The sequence below is a fragment of the Phoca vitulina genome, unplaced genomic scaffold (assembly GCF_004348235.1).
Source record: "Phoca vitulina isolate PV1807 unplaced genomic scaffold, GSC_HSeal_1.0 scaffold27, whole genome shotgun sequence".
NCBI lineage: Eukaryota > Metazoa > Chordata > Mammalia > Carnivora > Phocidae > Phoca > Phoca vitulina.
Window position 1 is genome coordinate 26,791,795 of NW_022589730.1, and position 15,782 is coordinate 26,807,576.

Consider the following 15,782-nt stretch of genomic DNA (forward strand, 5'->3'; position numbering starts at 1 on the left):
AAAGTCATTTTTATTTAAATAAAAATTAAATAATCTGTTACAATGTTATAATTAATTTAAAAGCAACCATTTCCAGGAATAAGCTGGGTTCAGGGTACGTTTAATCTAGTCTCCTCGACTTTTCTAAGTAAAATTGACCTTGACGACAGGAAAGCCTTTACAGATTCTCCATGAGTAATGATCCAGCTCTCGGCAGGGGGGGTCCTTTACTAAGGAAGGCTACAGGACTTGGCAAACTTCAGAAATGTTTACAGGGACTTCCTGCTACATGTGGCAGGTTCAACACATGTCGGCTCCTTCCAACCCCCACTGAAATGAGAGCAAAGGAATAAAGAGAAGATAAATAGATAAGGACGGAGAGAACAGTAGAAGTGACACGTGCAGGCAACAGATGTCAACAGATTTTTGGAAGATGGAAAGCAGATGGAGGAATTAGCAGAACTGAGAAACCGGAAATCCAGCGCCAGCGAAGGGGCGGTCAACGAGAAGTGGACAGATCTTGTCACCCGTGCTGGAAAGGTCAGGAATTGGAGGTGCTGGCTGCTTTGGAAGGCAGGAGAGAGGGCACCGATCACAAGTCCGTATGAGGACCAGTTCTGCCTGGAGCTTCTCCCCTTTCCCATGGACTCACTGACTACCTACCTCTCCCTCACCCTGATATTTTGTACCGAAACTGGGCCAAACAGGCTCCAATAGAGGAGGGCAGGTGTGCAGCACATGCTCAAGCAGGGGGCACCCCCTTCTGCCACTTGGTTCTGAAAGCACTGTCACCCAGCATGCTGGAAACTGGTCCCAGAAAGAGCCCTACAGAAACTTCTAGTTGGGAGTCCCCAGTAAAATGGTTGGGTCCCCAATTCGCCGCTCTGTAATGAAGCCCATAAATTAAAAAGTACACACACACACACACACACTCACACACACGTTTCTGGACAGCTTTTAGTGACCTGCACTTCACTATGAACAGATAGCCCAAGGGTAACCAGTCTCTGAGGAAGATTACAGGGTGAAAACAGAGAGAATGTATCAAATGTTAAAAAGGAGAAAAGAAAAGGAACTCCAAGGAACAGAAGTAATGCAAAGACCAGGAAAAAATAAACTTCAAAACACTATAATTAATATCTTCCGAGAAATAAAAATATTGGATCCATGAAACAAGAAGCTTTTCTTAAAAGGAGCTAAGAGAAAACGAGAGAGCTCTTGGAAATTAAAAACAGGAGGGTCAGAAGATAAAGCTGGGGAACTTGCCCAGGAAGGAGAACGAGAAAACCAAGAAACAATAAGTAGGAGAAAACAGATATAAACATAGAAGGATGGGTCGGAAGTTTCCATACATAACTAGTGAGAGAGAAAAGGTGGAGGAAACAAAGGAGAGGAGATTATGAAAAATACTGCAAAAAGTAGTTCCCAGAACTGACGGTCTGAGTTTCTCGATAGAAAAGTCTTCCTGAGTGCCCCGCAAAATCGATGGGAGAAGAACCCCACACTAAAGCACCTGTGAAATGTCCAAATTGTAGGAGCAAAGATGATTCTAACACCTTCCAGAGAGAAAACAACAGGGGCCACACAAAGGGTCGGGAGAGCAAAATAACATGAGAATTTTCAAGAGCAACGTTGGAAGCATGAAAATAGTAGAGCAATTGCCTTCAGGATACTGGGGGGAAAAAAGATCTCAATCTAGGACTCTATGCCCAGCTGAACTATTGATTGCTCAAGTGTGAGGATAAAATAAAGACATTTTCAAGCATGCAGAGTCTCAAAAAAGATCAACCTTCTTGGCACCCTTTCTCAGACACAAACCAAGAAAGAAGAGCAAAAAATAGGGGTAGCACCTGAGAGAGATGGGCTCCCCCAAGCTGTGCAGGGGCTCCAGCCACCATGTCAGAGGGGAGCAGGAGGGCAGGTGCTCCAAGAGGGTATCTTGGAGGCAGGGATGGAAATGATAGGGTTACCAAGAGATTTAGCCACATAAACATAGTATTTGAAGGAATTTTGCAATATGATAGAGAAATTTGGTAAGAACTTGTACAAATGTCATAAAAAGCAAGGTAGCCAAAAAATAAGATAAAATAAGCAGTTATTACCTCCAAGAAAAGAAACAGTTGTGCAAGAAAGTGCAATTGTTATGCACTACTTGGTTCAGCAGTGAACAATATTTACATATGAATAATAAAATATTAATAAACTGTATTAGAACAGAAGAGGACATTTCTCTCTTAATAAGGAGAAAATATATAATGTCAAAATTGAAAAATCAACAAATAGCATTATAAGAATTTATTTAGAAATTTACTTAGTAATTTATGTATTTCAGGAAGTAAATACCTGAAGAAGAGTGGCGTGTGTTGAGCTTTGGGCTGTAGGGGAGGGCAAGGGTCAGACACATTACTACATGTATCTTATAGACTGGTGCCTTTCAACTGTGTAAATGATGTGCATGTCATTGATAGATTTTTAAAAGTAACTATTTACAAACCCAAGTGAAAATAAAAAGAATTTCTGACTGCCCTCAAATGAGCCAGAAAAGAGTTTTCTAGAAGGGTAATTTCTGCCAACATTCTGGGTAAGTAGGGCCTCTCTGCCTGTTGAATTCTGGCTTTGCTGAATCCCGGAGCTGTGGCCTGAGCAAGCTGGCGCTAGATTCCCCCTTCTCCCTCACTCCACCACCTGTTGTCTCGCCTGACCATCAAAAGAGAAGAAGGCCAAGGTGACAGAAGGACAGGGGCAAGAAGGGAAGGACAGCTGTTGAGAGATAAGGAAAAGAAGAGAGGACGCCTGGGTGGCGCAGTCGGTTAAGCATCCGACTCTTGGTTTTGGCTCAGGTCATGAGATCGAGCCCCGAGTCTCCCTGCTCAGCCTGGAGTCTGCTGGTCCCTCTCCCTCTGCTCCTCCCCTGCTCACCCTCTCATAAATCAATCAATCAACCAATCAATAAAATCTCAAAAGAAGTGAAAGACAGTCATGACTATGGAGAAAGGGAATTGCACAAAAAGAGTATATTGTAAAGACTCTAATCCAGCCTTGTCCAAAAAAATGATAAGGTGAGCCACTGTGTGGAACTTAAAATTTTCTGGTAGCTAGCCTTCAAAGAAGTAGAAAGACACAGGTGAACTTAATTTTAAAACTATATATTACATAGGTTGATATATCCAAAGTGTTATTATTTCAACACGTACTCGAGAGAAAAAAAATGATTGAGATATTTTACGTTGTTTTTTATCACGTAGGAAGTCTTCAGAATCCAGTGTAGATTTTGCACTTAACAACGCATCTCAATTCCGACTAGCCCCACCTTCCAGGAGCTCAACGGGCCCCTGCCGTTAGTGCCTTCCCCGTCGGACGGTGCAGCTGTAAAGGAAGCAAGCCAAGTGTGTACACAGAACAAAGCATTTTAGCCAAGTTTCCTGACTGGTCTGTCCTCCAGTGGGGAGCTCCCCATGGCTTACAGGTGAGATGCACACCCTTTAGCCTGATAGGAAGCGCCATCTTCCTGATCCCCGCTAACTCCACCAAGCTTGCCCCCAGCCATCCACGCTGGTCACCTCAACATTCCAGACACACCACACACATTCCCACTGAGAGGCCTTTGCTCACACCTTACCGGCTGCCTTCCCCGTCTTTAAAGGTCATCTCTCTGCTCTTCCAAAAATGCCTCCCCTGCCCACCAGCCTCCTCTGAGTTCCTGGAGAACGCCCTGTCTGTACCACTCATTTGGCACCTGGCAGGGGCTACCTTGAGCTGTGTCTTCACACTCACCACCCCCAGCTGGCTGAGCTTCGTGTCTTACTGTTTCTGGGTCCCCACGCACCTCTTTGGGAGCTGGCGTTCAGTGAAGAGCTGCTGACTGAATGTGGGGGGGGGGGGTCTGAGGGAGACTGGTTGCACTGAGACAGGTTAATGGCAGACTGGTTTGAAATCCAGAAGGAACGAGAATGGCAGGAAGGACCCGGGTGAGCTCCAGGTTTGAAAGCTGCGGATTGGCCGGAGACCAGTCAGGCCGCGCTGGCCAGCATCCCGCCACCAGGGCGCCCACCCTGCGAGGGGAGCCTTCGGGTTTCTGGGACGGCCCATTAGGAAGAAGGCCGACTGACTGCCCCAGCCCAGAGAGGCTGCGCTCCCCTGCCATCTGGACCCTCTGGTCGGTGCACTGGGAGGTGAGAGCAGGCACCCTCTCTCGGGATGGGCAGCAAGAGAAAGGGGAACCCAAGTGTCTATTTGTCCCCTATTTGGGGCAGTTTCTACCTGTAAAGACCCTTTGACTTCCCGTTCTGGGACTTTGGGTCCCTCTCCCCATCATCTCCATCCCCGGAGGATTCTCAGTCTCAGCATCCCTGCTCAGAAGGGAATTGAAGCCAGGAGACAGCCAGTCAGGGACCCCAGGCTCTCCTCAATCCTCTGGCCTTAGGGTCTGTGAAAGTAGCAGAAATAGCTATTCTATCTGGTGTCTAAGACCAGAGCAGGGAAGTTCTCAGCATAGAATATCTGGGCCCATGACAAGCCAGTGATCAGTGACGTCTGAACAGCACTTACATCCCAAAATGCCCCCATCAATAGACAACCCACAATTTTTCCCATTAGAGTTACTCCCTTGGGTTAAAAAATAATCTCCAGATGTCCCTGATTACACTATCCATTTATCATACTTCCTCGGGGCTGAAATGCCATCGATTGCAAGCTTCGTCATGAGCTAAATAACATTTTGAGGGAGTGAAGGGAACGAAGGAGTGCCCAGAAACAAAGCATCCCACTAAAGAAACCCATCAAGTATAGGACACAAATTAGTTTTGGAAATGGAAGAAAAACATGTGCGTCTTTGAATTCAGAAACTCAGTGCTCACAGCACAGCGGGGGAGCTGGCTGGGAGCAGCAGGGGCCAGGGGCGGGCGTAGGGTGGGGCAGGGCTGCGGAGGGAGGCCCGCGTCTAGCCCTGCACAGCGGGGGCAGGGGACGCACACGGCAAGGGGCCCGCTGGATGCCCACCTGGCCCACACGGGACACAGCAGGTGCTCCACCAGTGCCTGGGGACCGGGGACTGATTTGTGCCTCGTGGGCCGGGAGCCTGAACAGGCTGGGAGCTGGAGAGTGGGTGGATCAGAGGACAGAAACCATACCACCCCACAGGGGAGGGAAAGCGAAGGAGAAGCAGGGGACACTGGGGCTAAGGGCTGTGGGCCAGGTGGGTGGGGATAACAGTGACAGAGGTCCCGAGTCTCTGAAAGGTTCGTTAACACACATCTGGTGAAGGACAGAGCAGAGATTTGAACTGAGGTCTTTCCCGAACTGTCGATGGGAAGGAGGGGCCAGAGCCCAGGGAACTAGGAGGCTTGATAAAGCAGGGTTGGCAGCGAAGGGACCTCCCGAGGAGGAGGGTGGTGCAGAAATGGGGCCAGTATGCCCAGAGGACCCCCCGGGGCCAGTCTGTGGTTTCTGGCCGGGGGACAGAGTCAAGGGGGCTGGCGGAGCCTCAGGGCTGGGCCTGGGTGGGAGCAGAGGGGAGCCAGGCCAACAGGTCAGTGTGCCCGGGACGGTGCCTGAGACAGCAAAGCCATGAGGCCTAACAGAGGTTTTCAGAGCAGGCAGCCTCCTGAGCTGCAGGAATATTCTAGCTGTATTCTCATCTGCACCAACACGGTCACCCTGAAGTAAAGGTGCTTTCGTCCCCAAGACTCCGGGGCCCAGAGGCACCACCTCCAAGCCCTCAGACGAAGAGGGAAGGGGACCTGGCATCTCTTCAGCCTGGGCTGCTGCCCATGCAGACGGCCCCTGGTGACCGTCACCTTCTGCTGGTGGGTGGCTCGGGCATAAGGACTGCCCACAGTCCTTGTTGCAGAGCCTACCAGCTGGCCAGGGCCAAAGCTCCCCTGCTCCTCCCAGGGCTGTGGGACCCTGGGAGGGGAGGGCGGGACCCAAACCTTCCAGGTCCTCAGGGACAACTGGCCTGGTGTGTCCCATCCTGCCCAGGCCAGTTCTCAGGGTGTCAGGTTCCTGCTGAACCTCGGCTCATTGACCCAGCGTCACCCTCCCTCAGAGCTGGGGGCAGAACAGGCAGAGAGGAGGGGAGGGGAGGGGTGCTAGGCAGGGCCCACAGAGTCAGAAGGGAGGGGGCGCCCTGGAGACTCCGTCCCAAGGGCCCCAGGACAGTGTGGGGAGACAGAGGGCGGGAAACAGCTAGAAGCCTGGTCCCTGCTGAGCCCTTTCCCAGAAGCTAGGGCTGGGGTCAGAGTTTACTCCTTTCTGAAAAGCCAGCTCTCAAGCAGTAAAGAAAACCAGCCTTTTGAAAAGCAGATTGCTGTCCACAAGAGGCCAGTGAGGACGGCCTCTGCTACCAAAGAGGCTTCCAAAGCCAGGCAAAGTTATCTGGCGTCAGGGCCCTGTCCTAGAGGCCAGGGTGCCTCCCCCTGCAGTCAGACTGGGACAGGGCGTCGGACTTCTCCGGGCCTTAGTCTCCTAGACTTGTGACCCACAATGATGACACCTGATCCTATACACCTGCTAAAAAGTCTCAGCTGTCTGAGGCCATGAACATCTTCCCGCCAGGCCTCTCATCTTGCTCACTGGGAAGCCAAGTAGAAAGGCCCGGAAGGTGTTTCTGAACGGACTGCTGCGCTGCCCCCAGGGGCCCAGAGCCGGAAGCCCAGCCCCGGGTCTCCTGCCCCAGCCCCTGCTGAGATCTGTGTGATGCCCAGCATCTGAAGTGGGCTAAACGCAGCGAGAAGCAGAGCAGACCGGTGCTGACCTTCAAAACCCACCTTCTGAAGGGCTGCCACATTATCCTAAAGCCCAATTCTGAGCATTCCTTGCCCAGATTCCCCTCCTGGCCTCTCTCTCTCTCTCTCTCTCTCTCTCTGTCCTGTGTGACCTTCCCTCTCACCTCTCCTGGACCCCCAGGGTCTTGCCTGCCTCCAGCCCTTGACAGCCATTCTCTGCCCCAGCGCTGCTCCCTCTCTACCCAGCCTGTCATGCCCTGTGCAGCCTGGATGCCCCAGGGCAGATGCCCGTCCCCCTCGGAGCGCTCCAGGGCCTTCCCAGCCACAGGGGACGCCCCTCCCCATTTCACTGTGGCATTCACTTCTTATACTAGACATTTCATTCGTGGGCAAATTTTATCTCTAAAAATAAGCTGTGATGTGAGTGCTTTTGGGGTAAATACGATGCAGTAGATGTCCTTTGTTCTTAGAAGGGGCTTAGGAATCTTCTGGGAGGGGGAGGGGATGAGAGAATGAAGGGGAGAGGAAAAGAGAAAGGGGACGGAGGAGGAAGACAGGGAAGAAAGGGGGAAGGAAGGAAGGAAAAGGAGGAAAGACCCTCATGATCTCAGAAAAGGTAAAGATTACATTATTCCCTAGTAAGGAAATAGAGTTCTTCATGGAATCATTGAATATTCAAGCTAAATGATACTCAGAGAGTGGATAGCCCTGTTGAACAGAGGAGAACCCCGAAGAGGGAAATGTAGGGTGGCCTGTCCAAGGGCTCCCGGGTAGTGACGGCTGAGCTGGGGACTAGGGCTCGGGGCTCATCCCCCAGCTGTGCCAGCACCTGGGCCCCACGTGCCCATGCTTGTCCCCACATGGTACTCCCAGAGAGGAACCCACCTGTCCAGGTGGAAATGATGTGCCATGGCCCTGGTGGTCCCACCTCCCCTGCCTCACCCCCATCCATCTCCCCAAATGCCCCCAGGAGAAAGCGTGTTCCTGCCTAAGGACGTACCCATGATATGACAAGGGCCCAGCTGCCGTTCCCCTGGAGGGCGGGACAGGCTGAGGAATAGCCATGCGGATTGAGATTCCTTAGGCACAGTCCAGTCTCCTTGGGCCAGCAGCCTCAGGCCTCCCCGCTGGCCTAAGAAAAGGCCAAGGGCTTGTCCCATGTTTCTAGCTCATTGGGCGCTTCCATAGCTGGGCAAATCTACGGGGCCCTGGGAAATCTTATGCCTCACAGGGTTTGACTCATGAAAAGGATGAAGGAAACCCCTGGGTATAGGCACCAATGCGGGGCGCCTCGTATGAACATCCACGTGGGTAAACTGGACTCCGAGGATGAGGCCAGGGCGGTCAGCGCCCGTGGGTGGCCTGATACGAAGAAGAGCTGAGGCATCTGGGCGTGAGCCGGGAAGAGGACCCTCTGGGGCAGGTAATAGCTGCCCACAAAGGGATGAAGCTCTTTCTGGCCGATTTGGGTCAACACAAGGAAGACGTCTCTTAGAATGTCACTATGTCCCCCAGAGTTCTGCCCATGCAAAGGCCCCCGAAGTGCCCGGCAGTGGAGTGTGGACACTGGGGCAGGGGCTGGCCGGGAGCACCGGCAGGACCCCTTCCGGGGGCCCACCATGAGAGGATGCGAACTCACTGTTGCATCTCCCCATGCCAGACTGGTCTGCAGGGGCCCAGAAAGGCCGGGCCAGGTGCTGGGGGCAGGGAGGATGGAGCACAGCAGCAAGGAGAGGGCAAGCCTGAGTCCTCAGCGCCTAAGCTTGGAGACCTGAGCCTGGGTGCAGGGGAGAAGTGAGCCACAAGTCAGACTCCCTGTTCTACTCCATGGGGCCCCCCCAGGGTTCTCCTCTTTCCCCTGCTGATTCCATTTCCTGCATCAGCTGAGCCTCCCAATGGCCCACACTGACTTCTCCAGCCTGGGCCACATCGGAGTTCCGTGTGACAAGAAATGCATCCTTTGTGATCCAGTCAGATGCAGGACACAACACTTGTGGAGGTGATACGGGAAAGATGTTGGGGGGGTAAGTTATGGGGAGTCTTGAATCGCAAGACCAGGAGTCCGGGGTGTACTTCATGAGCTGAGTACTTGATGGCAGACCAGACAAACCAGAGATAGAGAAGAGGGAAAGTGGGCCATCTGCCCAGAACCCAGCTTCCTCCGCTGCTCTTCCCACTCCCTTATCTCCTCCAGGTAAATCGGTTTAACCTCTTCTGCTCCAGTCTGATCAGCCCCAGGAGAGACCTATTCCCCAGCGTGGCTCCTGGGGCTGCCAGACATCTCCTTTCCTCCCTCTCCATAGTTTGGTTCCTGGACCAACAAAGCCTAGAAAGGAAGTGATATGCCCAAAGGGGTTTTGCCCAGAACAGCAATGTGAATGCTCCCCGGGGCCAGTCTTTGATCTCTAATGAAAAGCTCAGCTTCTTCCCAGGAACTGAATTCCAGGCTCTCAAACCACTGCTGGGAGGGTAATTTCCATCCTAAGAAAGCCTACTTGCCCCGACCTGAGACAATTAAATTGCATACTTCCAGCAAGTTGCAAAAGGCCAGTGTTTCCCTCCAGTTGCCCTCTGGGACCGGAATTAGGGGCAGGGAGCCTAGGAGGGAGTGGCCAGCTAGGGACCGTCTGCAATTGCAGACAAAAATGCCTATGGGGAATGGGACCGTCTTCCAGGCATCATCTATCCCAGAAGATACCTTTTCTCCATCCAACGCCAAAGAGGTCTATAAAAACATTCCCAGAGGGCCCCTGGGTGGCTCAGTCAGTTAAGCATCTGCCTTCAGCTCAGGTCATGATTCCAGGGTCCTAGGATCAAGCCCCACATTGGGCTCCCTGCTCAGCGGGGAGTCTGCTTCTCCCCCGCCCCCCCCCCCCCCCGCATGCTTTCTCTGTCGCGCTCTCTCTCAAATAAATAAAATCTTTAAAACAAAACAAAACAAAACAAAAACATTCCCAGCGCACTCATAAAAGGGCATTTTGTGGAGGGCATCTATGGTCAGGAGACCTCACTACATGAGGGCAAGACCTGGGTCTATCTCATTCACCTATATTCCTAGGACCTGGCACAGATCCTAATACATAGTAAGAACTTGAATGAATGAATGAATGAATGAATGAATGAATGAAAATGAACAATGGAACATGTAGGAAGTAGCATCTTGCTAACACCTTGGCAGTGCGTGGAACAACTGCCCCCCGCGCGTTCGCCCCGGTGGGCTTGCATGGCAGCTCAGGAACGAAGGGAGCCAAAGTATAAGGCAGAAGGACTAACCTGGGGAACATCGCAGACAGAAAGACTCTGTCAGAGTCTTTCAGTGAATAACAGGGCCCAGTTGCAAGTCCAGCAGGGATGGGGGTGGCCGAGGATGTGAGGGGGTCACTATGAATCACAACCACCTCACTCAGGGGAAGCAGCCGCCGACCCAGACCAGAAGCCCTCCTCCAGCATTCCTGGCCGGGGAAGGAGGGTCCCCACTGTTGATGGCATTGGTTAGCTTTTGTAAACCACGTGCAGCGACTCCTAGGTCATGAGTTCAAATACTCTGCTCATAGTCTTGATAGTCCAGTAAATTAAAAAACAAACAAACAAACAAAAAACAGCAACCAAACCCCAATGACTTTCAAGAAGTGCAAGGATGCTACCTGGACCCGGTCACCTGAGCCCTGCATGGTACCCAGTGGGCAGACCAAGTTCAGCAAGCTGCGGTGATGGACACTTCCTCCTGAGGTTCTCAGAGCACACGTTCCACCTACACAGAGGTGAACACCGGCCCTGCGAGCACCCGGGACCGGGCTGCAGGTAACACCATTCCCCACCAGGACATTTCTGTCTGTTCTGACGCCAAGTCCTCCCGCACACTCCTCCTCAGAAGAGTGTAGAGGAGTTCAGACCCGGCCTTGCTCAGAAGCAGGTGTGTTTTGGCAGGATCACATTATGAAGTTTTAATGGTGGGGTTTCAGAGAGAAGCCAGTGAGCCCAGGCACTGGGGGAGTCCGTGGCCTCCCCAAGCCCCTGAAATCAAATCGCATCAGTGGGTGGGCATCCGCTTGCTTTCAGAGGGAGCCAGACGCACTTAAGTTCGATTCCCAGCCATTACTGCTCATGGCACCTCGGCCAGCACCCTGGGGTGAGGGGTGTGGGAGAGACAGAGACAGAGACAAAGGAGGGAGGCCCGGAGGACCTTGGTTGAACTAGCTGAGAGAGGGAAAGCTGGGAGGACAGATGGGAGATACCACGAGGGAAGAGGGAGGGGGAGGAGGGAGAAGATGCCTGGGAGAAGCAGAGCTATAGGGGTCTCACAACTCGCAGACCCCAGAGGCCTCAGCAGCAGCAAAGGCCCATCTCAGGTCACCTCCAGTGACTCTGTCTGCCCCTCGGCTGCCACTGGCCTGGCCTGTAATAGCGCCGGCCTCCCTCCACCCGACGGGCCCTCCCCGGGCGGGCCCAGGCCAGCTGTGCACTCAGCTCATCGCTTGGCATCCTGTGTACTTATTTTAGGCCTCTGTCCCTTCCATCAGGTCACCCCAGCTGGCCTAAGACCCCCCCAGGCCCAGACTTTGCCCACTCCCATGGAGGGGGGCCCCACCCAAGCCCTCAGCATCGCAGCTCTGGCCTGCAGGTCCGCAGAATGAGCGTGTAGTGCCTCTGCCCACCTGGCGGGCTGAACGCTGAGACCCCGCCGGGGCGAGCGCCTCGCACAGGCCGGACGCTGCTCGCCCTCCCCTGGGCCTGGCCTGGGGCTGGGTGCAGGGAACACCCCTCCTCCCAAGGCCCCTCGCTCCCCAGCCAGCCGCAAGCATGGTCTACAGTCAGATGGCAGGCAGGGGAGCGTGCCCAGGGCACCCAGCACCGGGCCCCCCGAGGGCTCCCTGCCCATGGAGCCACCGCCCCTGGCCTCCTACTCCCAGGGGGAACCCAGGAACGACGAAGCGGCTCATGGCCCAGTAATAACATTCCCACTGGAGCAAACATTCCCGGGAGGGAGGCACTGCCTTGGGTTAAGCATGGCTCACACTCCTCACACTCCTGCAACACATTAAGTCCCCGATGTTCAGCGGGGATGACCGTGCAGAGTACTCCGTCGGTCCAGAGAGGTGGGAAAAGCATGGAGGTGTTGAATGAGGTAGCCACGCTGGGAGAGAAAGTCTGTCTTTATCCCCTTCACAGCTCAGCCCTGCAGCCCTGAGGATGAAGCCAGCCAGCCGGTGGTAGCCCTTTGCTGGGCCTGAAACTCTCTGGCCACGTACTTGCATTTGATTCCAGACTTGACTTATTCATTCACCCGGTATTGACTGCGCGCCCCTTACGAGCCAGGCACTGTTCCAGGTGCTAGGATGCAGCGGTGAAAGGAAATCTTCGTCCTCACGAGACGGCGCTCTCCTTCTGTATTATCCCGTGTGCTCACCACAAGGGACAGTTCCGCATGTGAGACGTGGCTGGTCTAAACTGATATAGGCTGCCAGTGTAAATATGCACCAGACTTCGAAGACTTAGTACAAACAAAATAATGTAAAAACAAAAACAAAACACTAACAACTTCCGAATTAATTATATGTTGAAACGATACATTTTTGGATTAGATCATGTATATTATTAAAACAAATTTCACTGGTTTCTTTTTACTTTTTTAATGTGGCTGCTAGAAAAAAAATTAAATTATATATGTGTCTTACATTATATTTCTGTTGGACAGTGTTGGTCTAGACACGAAGTAGATAGATAAGAAAATATGTCATTCAGTGATGATGCTGATAAGATCCGTGGAGAAAACTGAAGCAGGGAAGGAGGATGAGTGGGGGGAATGTTTCGATTTTAGATAAGATGGCCAGGAGGGCCTTCGGTGAGAAGGTGATGTTTTTGTAAAGAGCTGAAGGGGGCCGAGGATTAAGCATGAAGATAGCAGGAGAAGACCTTTCCACACGGACGGGTCTGCAGTGCAAAGGCCCTGTGGAGGGAGAAGCCCGGCATTTTGAGGACCATCTGGAGGCCAGTGTGGGTGGAGCAGAGTGAGGTAGGGGAGAGTGGTAAGAGTTTAGGTGAGATAGATATCGGGAACAGATCGTGCAGGCCCTCGTTGGCCATTATAGGATGTTGGTTTTACTCCAAGTGAGACTAGGAGCCAAAGGGGATGTCTTAGCAGAGAAGTGATAAGATTTGGTTTGTTCTGGCAGCTGTGTTGAGAACAGGCTATAGGGATAAATGGGAAGAAGTGGGAACCAAGAAAGAGATGAAGGTTTCTTGGACATGGGTGAGAATGGCGCGGAGGGAGGAAGGGACGGTCGGATTCAAAATATATGTCAAGGGTAGAGGTAACTAGATTTGCTGATGGATTAGATGTGAATGTGAGAGGACAAGGAGGACTCCAGATCTTCAGTCCTGAGCAACAAAGATTGTAGGCTGACAGTTCAAAACAGTGGCCCCGATTCTTCCCCTCACGCACTCCTTGCCAGGTGATTTGTAGCTCCTCCCATCAAGAGGCAGCCTCTATTTCTCCATCCTTGATTCTGTACCTGGCCATGTGACTGGCTTTGGCCAGTAGAATGTAGTGAAAGTGACATCATGCCAGTTCTGAGGCTGGGCTTTAAGAGACTTGCCTGTTCCCACATAGTCTCTTATGTGTCTCCTGGACCCTTGCTTCTCCCACATAAACAAGCCCAGGCTAACCCACTGGAGGATGAGAGACTTGTGAATGGGAAAACTCTCCTAGCTGAGGCCATCCTACACCAGTCTGTCCCAGCTGACTGCGGATATGTCACTGAGCCCAGGTAAGACCAGAGGTCCCAGCTGAGCTCAACCCAAATTATCAAGCCACTGAATTGTGAGCTGAACAAACGGTTGTTGTTCTGAAACCATGCTTTAGAGTGGTTGTCATACAGAAAAAAGCTAGCTGATACCGATGATGTTGCCATTTATTGATGTGGGAACTCAATTTTGAGTGATGCTCTGTTTTGAATGTGAGTCTGGATGTTTAGAGAGCAAAATCCTCATCCCTCCCCGAAACACCTAGAGCCCCTCCGAGAGGGCTGGATGGTATGCAGGTGCACACTGAACGTTTACTGGGTGGAGAGATAGACGGACGGACGGATGGATGCATGGATGGATGAGTGACTTATTATTTGGCCAGGTCCCCGCATCACCCTCTCCCCCTGACAAAGCCAAAAGAGCTTTCGGTGCCTCTCCTCTCTGCCTCCAGAGCCTGTGGTCGAACCTGATTTCCTCGTGCTTTCATCAGCAATAGCAGCAGAGAGCTGAACCCCGCAGGGCCATGTGCTTCCTTGAGAATGTGAAGCACTGATTTTTCAGCCTGTTATTTGACCTCCCACACCCAGCCTGTTCCCAGATGTGCTGGCAAAGAGACAAATCCATTGTTTTGTGTTTTTCCTGCTCTCCACCCCCATGACATGTTAATTAGCAGGGAAAACGCCAACAGCAAAGTCAAAAAGGCTGAGGGACAGTCCCCAGCCCTGAGTAGCCAGCTGGTGCAGCCCTGGCTTATCCTGACTCTTCCATCCAAGGTTGGTGTCCACCTCCAGGGCTTCGGGCACCGTTTTCTGCCTCCCTGCTTGTCTTTCCTGCACCCCAGGTGCTCAAGATTCCCTCCGGAACTCCATCTCAGTGCCTCGGTGATGCCGACAGTAACATCGGCACATTGCGTCACCTCTTAGAAAGCATTTCCCAAATTCAGCCCCCCAACCACCGAGCACAGTGAATTGTGGAGATTGGTCCCATTTTAGAGATGAAGAAACTGAGGCTCAGAGGGTCAGAGAGCCTTACCAACATCCCTTGGCCCAGGGCTGGGGATTGGGAGCCTAGTTTTCTCATGCCGAGCATCTCTTACTTTCATTGTCTGCACCATCAAATTATGGGGCCGAGAACATTGACGAGGGGGGCTCCGTGAGCAAATCACTGGTAAGGTTACCGCTTTAGGTCTCCCATGGGCATTAAGTGATGTCAGTTAAACTCTGGCCAAAGTCTTCCAGGCCCAGGGAAGGGGATGCTTTGAAGAGACGTAGGGCTCTCCCAGGCCCTGAAACTGCCCCCTGCCCCCATGTCCTGGGCTCCAGGTGGAGGCTGAAGCTGGGGGTGTCTATGAGCCACGAATGCTCCCCATCCATAATGTTGTGACGGCACAGAGTGAGGATGTTTACTGGGTGCAAAGTGGCCCCCAACGAACCTAATACGTCCTCTCCCATGACCCTTCCCAGCTGCCATTGCACCCTTCCCTCTCCACTAAGGTAAGAGAAGCCATGAGGAGCACGGGGTTCTACATGCTGCATTTGCCCTTCGGGAGTCTGACGGGTGTGTGTGCGAGTGTGTGTGTGGGAGCATGCACACACATAGAGCTCAGCCGTGGCCTTGATCCACAGCCTGCTCCCTGGCCTATGCTACACATAGCCCTGCTTTGCCAGGTCGATCATTTTTTTTGTTAAATATCTGCTCTATACCCAACACGAGAAGGGGGAGTGGAGTATTTTCCTGCAAGGAAGCAGTGGGGTACCTCTGCCCTGGGACCCAGGCAAGTTGCATTCAAGTTCAGTCTTACTCGCGGGATGGCCTTAGGCAAGTAGCCTGCCCTCTCTGAATTCCAGCTTCCCAACCTGCACGACAGGCATAAGGAGGCTGCCATCTCGGTGTCCAGGCTGGTCATGGGTTCAGAGGAGACGTGCTGGGGCAAAGTGCTTTAAAAAGGGTACGACGACTCACACCAGGGAGGCCTGGTAGGAAGGGTACTAGAACAAACGTTCGCAGAAGAAGAGCCTGAGGGTCCCACAGTAATGTCAGGTCAAGTCTGCGGTTATGATGTCTGTGCAGCAGACGATTTCTGGAAGGGGACATGTGCTCTAACAACAGTGGTTCCCTTGCAGAGGGCAGGGGAAGGAGGGGGATGTGATTTTCTCTATCTCTATACATCTTTTCCTACCACGTGTATATATTGTGTGTTTTCAAAATATGCGAAGTAGATTTTAAAAATAATAATAAAAGTGAAGTACAGCAAAATGGGCAAGCTGGTCAGTCTTTGGTGTTGTCCTGCCCCCCTTTCCATCCTCCCACTTCTTCACCCCAGTTCCCAGGGCG

General features: G+C 52.4%; 1 protein-coding gene across 2 annotated transcripts in view; it reads right to left on the reverse strand.

Moving 5' to 3' along the window:
• The window catches only part of RNF165 (ring finger protein 165), a 101,857-nt gene that overhangs the window by 14,858 nt on the left and 71,217 nt on the right, over positions 1-15,782 (reverse strand). The gene's annotated exons all lie outside the window — the stretch shown is intronic.